Source organism: Macrobrachium nipponense, chromosome 5 (assembly GCF_015104395.2).
Source record: "Macrobrachium nipponense isolate FS-2020 chromosome 5, ASM1510439v2, whole genome shotgun sequence".
In the NCBI taxonomy this organism is placed as follows: domain Eukaryota; kingdom Metazoa; phylum Arthropoda; class Malacostraca; order Decapoda; family Palaemonidae; genus Macrobrachium; species Macrobrachium nipponense.
The window spans coordinates 79,600,390-79,607,889 of NC_061107.1; the positions used below are offsets into that span (position 1 = coordinate 79,600,390).

At 36.8% G+C, this 7,500-nt stretch overlaps 1 protein-coding gene across 31 annotated transcripts in view; it reads left to right on the forward strand.

The window, feature by feature from the left end:
• LOC135215453 (protein outspread-like) overlaps positions 1–7,500 on the forward strand; it is a 375,595-nt gene that overhangs the window by 1,260 nt on the left and 366,835 nt on the right. The gene's annotated exons all lie outside the window — the stretch shown is intronic.

The window sequence follows — 7,500 nt, forward strand, 5'->3', positions numbered from 1 at the left end:
TTATGATATTATATACTACTATATCTGGACATCTTAAATGTCATTCATATCAGGTCAGCCCACAGTATTCATAAAGTGGTTATGTAGGCTTAGAAGAAATGAAGATAGGGCTATCCCACATATCCTATTTGAAATAGGAAGCTTAAAATTATCATTTAGGGGCTTTTTATTTCTTGTTGATCTATGTTTGTTATTATTCATTCGTTATTTCCATTGAAGTCTTGTTTTTACGGTCGTTCTGTTTTGTGGAAGCTTGCATGTAGGCCTAATCAGTATGAATGTTCACCTAGTAATGATTTTTTAATAACAATATGTCTATCCGAAACGTAAGGCCCATTGGATGCAGTGTTAAATTTTGATTGATAGTGATGAGAGAAAACATTAGCTCCCATGGCGTGATTGACGGTGATTTGGCGTTTCAGGAGGGCGGAGTTTTTTTTTTTTTTTTTTTTGGATCATTTTGTTTGCATTGAATGATACCGATAATGGTAGACCTGAGTACCTGAGTACGGAATACTTGAAGTCAGGAAAGGATATGTGAATAATGTGCTTTGAGACATTCTTGCCTTTATATGAATCGTTCAGTTAACGAGCGGCGATCTTTATTGAGTGATGCTCCGCCATCAATGAAATCTCGTCCCGCAGTAATTTTGTGTGAAACAGTGCGAGGGTGTGAATTCCTTTAGTTCCTCGTTGGACGAATGGGTTACGAGCTCGCCTACCGATTCGGTAGTCGCGAGTTCGACTCCCAACTCTGCCAACGTTGAATCAGGGGAATTTATTTTTGGTGATTAGAAATTCATTTCTTGATATAAAGTGGTTCGGATCCCACAGTAAGCTGTAGCCACGTAAAAATATCTAATCAGCTCAGTGGACTGGTTAAAGTAAGATATAGTATTTGTCTTAGTAATCCCTGTATCGTTCTTTCCATCATTTTATGGAAAATACTAAGATCTGCTTGATTCAGAGGGTTGGAACTGAAACAACTACCAAATGATTGCTCTATTCTTTAAAAAATAGAGGAAAAGAAAGTGTCTATGATAAAGAAATGGAAGCAAATGCTAAACTTTATAGTATTGTAATATTTTCTGAAAAGTTCGCTAGTTATTTTAACTTCAGAATAATCAGCACTTCGTGCCTTTAAACAGCACATACTTCCTAAAGGATATGATGCGTATTTGTGCAAAAAAGGAAGCGACAGGGCGAATATATAAGGAAGAAAGATCAGAAAATAGATTTACATAGCTCTATAGATATAATTAAACCCCCCCCCCCCCCCCCCCCCCCCCCCACAAACTGTCGAATGTTAGGGTACAGAGATTATGGTGTAGTTGGGGTTTGAGAGCAGTTGTTGTGTTGATATGCCCTAGTAATCGTAAATTTTTAGAGGTAATTCAGTTAGTTAAAATAGATATAATTGACAGGAGAGAGATGTTAAGAAAAGAAGGTCAAAAGGAGTTTTGCTGTAGTCTTTGTGGTAAAGTTAAAGGAAACAAATTGGTCATGGGGAAAAAACTGCCAATCTATTTAGGGATATTAAGAGTTGATAAAAAAATCGTAAATGGATTTGAATGAAGATTTACGTGTACGCCATGACCAAGAGTTTGGTTCTTTCGGAAAGGATTAGTGCAGAGAGAGAGAGAGAGAGAGAGGAGAGAGAGGAGATTTACCTGACATATGGTGTTATTACATGCAACACCAAATCGACCGTATCGACCTTACCTTGTATAATCAGATACGATTATATATTGCAATGGTAAGGTTTCCTCTGTAAATAAAAATGTACATGATTCAGATCTGCTTCATGACCATTGCTGAGGTGTGTATGTCGGGAGGGTGGGGGGCCGGCGCTTGTTAGTTATGTATGTCAACTAATTACCGTAAGCCGAAAGTATCAGTATTTTACATGTATGTACTTTTTTTTTTTTTTTTTTTTTTTTAATATTTCTCTTTTCCCGATATAAATAAAATACGTTAGTAATAAAATGCTTCACCTGAAGCTCATGGGCATAAACAAAACAAATTGGAGTAAAACCGAAATATGTATACATACAATAATTATTGGAATGAAAAAGTTGAAAGTTAATATTAGTTTAGTATAAAGAATTTGAAACCGTTGTAATTTAATATATTTGGACAATTTACGTTCGGTACCGTGTATTCATACGATGGATTTATTCCTTGGTCAGATGTACAGCTGGCTTTCCCTATCGTCCTGTTTCCTGTTATTTGTCAAATACGGTAATTATTTCTGTAGGCAACGCACTCCTGATAGTATGGTCCGTCTTCTTAGTTTGTGTTTTAAAATATTAGAATAGATATTGTTGGTATATACTATATGTACTAGTTTTAAATTAATTATTTAAGATTTTAATGCGTGTATGTCATACATCCATATTCAGGGTAACCATATTCAGGGTAAACGATTATATTGTATATATTTTAACTGCTGCTGGTTTGAAATAAAAAAAAAAAAAAAAAAAAAAAAAAAAAAAAAGGTAAATTATGTTCTAGCACCGCCACCTATAGAGGTGGCCGTGTTTCTAGTCATATCAGGCGTCATGCTCATTATCTCTTTTGCTTAATCTATTCCTCAAATGTAAATGTAATCTTCATCGTCAAACTGTTTGTACTGAGTTTCCACACAACACACACACACACACACACACACACACACACACACACACACACACACACACACAGTTATCGAGGAAAGGTACGTTGTAATATACTTTCATTCCAAGTCAAAACTCCCATCCATATTAGGTTCAAGAGTAACTGGGATTTATTGTAGGAGAAGGAGAATGTGGAGTGCCGAGCACCATCTCGATATATACCAAATACCTCATGTTACCTTCACGTCAGGTGGGACGCATTTAGTTTTGCAGAATCACTGTATCTAGGTAGAAGATTCTCTCTTTTAGTCATTACCTGTGAAATCTTGTGAATGGCATTGGTGTGTCCACTTTCATAATTTTCACCTCGTGTCCTTGCTGTGATATTATTTGAAAGTATTTTATTTACTTATTATTCGTCGTTTTCGTATTTTTTTCATTTTGCCATTTAGTTTAGAATGTTTTCACTGTACGTAGCGATGTATTTGTCTGTACATTAATAGGATAATTCAAGTCATGTACATTTTCGCACCAAGTACAGCGTACTCCAAACATTTTCGGACTAGGCGTAACGTATATGTAGTATAGGGTATATACTATAGTCTTAATCCTGGTTGTCTTTTTTCCAGTGTTCGTTGTGAATTATTTTAGGTATATGGCTGAGAGTAAACGATATCTGTAGAATATGTTGCACATCATAGAAATTTAAGTATGAGAAGGTTTATGCACCGCAGAACCAAATATTTTTTCGTGCCTTCGAACGTCGAAAACCTATAGGACTATATCCAGGTTGTTTTGGGGAAGTGAAAGAACTGAAGGAAAAGCATTTGGTGGGGTCGTAGAGGTGGATGTGGGCGAGTTGGTGGAAGGGTTTAAAACCCTCTTGTGGTGGATGTAGGTGAAAGTAGATTTAGCAATAGCTCCGACTACCTTGGGGTTTTGAAGGAGGAGGGCAGCAGCTTTACGCATTGCTACATGCCAGGCTTTGAGCCTCTAGATCACGGCTCTGTTCTTGCATTGCTGAATTAGTTGTCCGTATTTCGTCTGCACTTTATAATTGAATGTTTATTTCACGCGAAATGGATGTTACGCAAAAAATAAAGACCGAAATTGACAAACTTTTACAAATTCTGGCGGTTATAGCCTGTAGGTGGTTACATTATCGGAAGACAATAGATTCTGATAAGATCAGCTCGTTAGATGGTACCAACTGTATTCTTTGCTTATCGGAAAACAGAAATCTATAGGCAATCTTTTATTTGTGCTAACTTATGTGTAATCATTTTCACTGCGTTTATATATATAATATATATATATATATATAATAATAGTATACTATCTATATATATATATATTATATATATATATGTATGTATATATATATATATGATATATATATGTATATATATATATAATATATATATGTATTATTATTATATATATGTATATATATATATATATCTATATATATATAATATATATATATATTATATTTATATATTATCTATAGATTATATAATATTATATATATATATATATCCAAGGGTAGACTCTCTCTCTCTCTCTCTCTCTCTCTCTCTCTCTCTCTCTCTCTCTCTCTCTCTCTCTCAATTTTAATTTAACTAGAAAGACCATTCTACTAACGCCAGAGTTTTGGTAAGTTGAGATAGCATCTACCGAAAGAATAAAGTTTTCTCAAACGCCGAATAAGTGATTCTGGTATTGGACTGCCATTCGAATCTACAAAATATAAGAACTGAAGTACCGCAAGGACTTGCAACTGATCTTGTAGTCTGTGCGCGCGCGCGTACGTGTGTTTGTGTGTGTTTATATACGTGAAGTGGTAATGGTAAACTAAATATAGCTATAAAAAGTGAAATTGTCTCTTCACCCGAGGTCATTGGCAGGGTCACTTCCTATGTATCACGTCGTCGCCATGGGGGTCGCTAGCTGAATGTGGTAGGTGTCTTCCACTGAGATCGCGTTTAGGAAATTGTCAATCAAGGACCTATTTTATTTTTATTATTTGTCGTGGGTTTTAATGATGATCCTTGCGTTAAGTGGTGTTGCTGCGTAGTTTTTAATAAATTCTGATCAGAACAAAATAAGGGAATATATATAGTCCTACTTTGTGGGAATCTGAGATCTTGTACATTTCTTATTTCTCTTCATATCTTAATTTCGTCAGCTGGGCATTAAACGTAGTGTGTCTTGGTCTTGTAAGGCAGCTGATACCTTGGTTTGTGATATATTCAAGATTTATTGGTTCTACTGATGGCCCTGCAGCCTCACTTTTCTACGCACAGTATTTACCCATTTTTTTTATTTTTACTTTTTGTATCAAGATTTCGCTTGTCTGTCAGGTGGCCTAATGTTTTCCTTGACACTTCCCAAATATATATAATTTCAGTCTAGATTAAATCTTCTACTTCCAAGCAGGTAATGTTCAGTATAATGTCATCACCTTTTGCCAGATGAATGGAAAGCGAGACTGACTTTTTATATTCGTCGGAGCAAATGTTAATGCTTCTGCTTATATCTTTATATATTCTTTTTAAACTCCCATAACTTTTGCAGGCCACGAGCGGTATCACTGTTCTCATCCTACTTAATTAATGGCAGGTCTCTTAGGTAACGATCTGTCAGTTTCTAATTCGTCTGTGGTGTTTTTTTTAGAATATTTCAACATTAGGAAGTGTGAGAAGAAGACAACAAATGTTTCTCTCTATGGAACTGATTCATTATGAAATACCTTATTGAGATCGAGAGAGAGAGAGAGAGAGAGAGAGAGAGAGAGAGAGAGAGAGAGAGAGAGAGAGAGAGAGTGTTCTTGTTCGTATGTAAGTAATATAGCCTAATGAATCAAATTGAAAAAAGACGAGTTAGTGTGTCTCTTGAGGCAGTTTGATGTCGAGGTTTTATGTTTTTTTGGTCGTTGAAAAACCTCCAGGAAAGATAAAAAAAAAAGAAGAAGAAGAGAGAATTAGATTCAGGCAGCGTCCCCGGGTTTTCTTTCCCTGCAAGTTTCCGCTATATCAGTGTAACCTACTCTACTTTGTCAGGGAAGCTTTTAAGAAGGCATTACGTAAGTCTCTCAGTTGCTTGTACCAAACCGGTTTCATTGGGAATGTATGAACTCTTGGAAGATGACGATGGGTCGGAGAGATTATTCCTTCATTCTGAGATGCCGAATTCGCTTCTTATTATATGAGGTAGATTGTGGTATTGTCGGTTCGTAGATTCAGTAGCTTTTTGACGTAACTGCATAAACTGCCTTTTATGCGCAATCGCGTGGAAAATTCAGCCGATCAGGTGTTTGTGCTAGAAGGGAAGCATACTACTTGGATTCCTACACGGTTAAGACACAAGCGCGCACACAAACGCACGCACGCACGCACGCACACACACACACACACACACACACACACAGCACACCACGTTACAGTAATGGTAGCGGGGGATACAGAAGGGTGATGACCTGCACAGTTTCGTTGCATGCAATTGGTAGGGGAAATGATGTGACGGCATTCAACAGACCATGTGATTGTTCTGTGTGCACGCGGCAGGCCATTCTCCCCCCTTCCCCCAATAAAATCCTATCTCTATAAGTGTGTGTGTGTGTGTGTTTAAACATATACCGTACATAGTTTTTTTTTTAATTTTGATTAAGCATTTTCGATGTTTGCTTAAAATAGTTGTAGGATTGCCATTGTTTTTATGTGGTGCTTTTTATAAAATAAATCTAGTGTAGCCTCTGCATTTAGAATTATGGAACGGTCATTTTGTTAGATGCATTTTAATGATTACTAGGTTATATAGGCTTACTTCATTTCGCCCCACCTGCTAATCTGCTTGGTTATGGGGGTAAATAAACATTGAACGAAAAAGGCATTTCTGTCTGTGTAGTGGGTGTTGTGACACAGGAAAGACTTATTTTGAAAGGAGTTGCACATCGCCAGAGGGCTGCCATTCTCAAGAATGTCCAGAATTTCTCTCTCTCTCTCTCTCTCTGTGGGTGTGCTTGCGTGTGCGTGTGCTTGTCATGCCTCGCTTCATGTTTCTTTACAGTCAATTGGCTAATTTATAGAGCTTTTAATTGCACTGTGACCAGAAGCATTTTTCTTTCTAGAATCGAATTTTGGTATTTATGATACGAGATTATAATAACAAAGAATATATATATCTTTCCCTTATGCATACGTTGCTTGCTAACTAATTTGCAAGTATTGGTAGAAGGAAAGTAACAGGCGTGACCGAAGCAGGGGTCTAGCAGTTTGCAAGTGTTGAGGTTTCGTAACTGAAAAAATTCGGTAAAAAAAAGAAGAAAAATAAAGATGCACTAACAAAACAGCGACTCTGGCGTTATTTTAGAATCCCCCAAACACTAGATCATTCGTGAACCCAAGGTTCTTAAACTCGATCAAGCACGGGGTTGAAGCAGACAAAGAGTTGCTGTGGCAAGCTACATTTAGAAGGCGCTGCACTTGACTGTCGCAAGTGCTTGCTGCTGTTGTCATCACGTTCTGCATGGTCGGAATGACGCTGCTTATTTGTTGGTGCTCGTCTTTAAAACGGTGCGCTTTCCGTGTTGCTTCGTTGGCTGCGTCGAATGAGTTTTTATTTTATTTTTTTTTTTTTTGGAAGCATTTCAAAGTCCTCTTTCCTTCATTGGTGTCTCGAAGTATAACTGTAATTGCTCTTGAAGTTTATTTGTTACAGTACCAATGACTCATTTCATTGTTTTCTTTCCTTCTTGTTACTGATTTCTAATAAGGTTTCAAATAATGTTTGCTGCGACAGTCATCCGGGTAAAAGCACTAGCGAAGCGAAGTGTAGTTTTATGGGTTTTCTTTGCAATGCACGAAATTGATGTGTTCTCTTAACC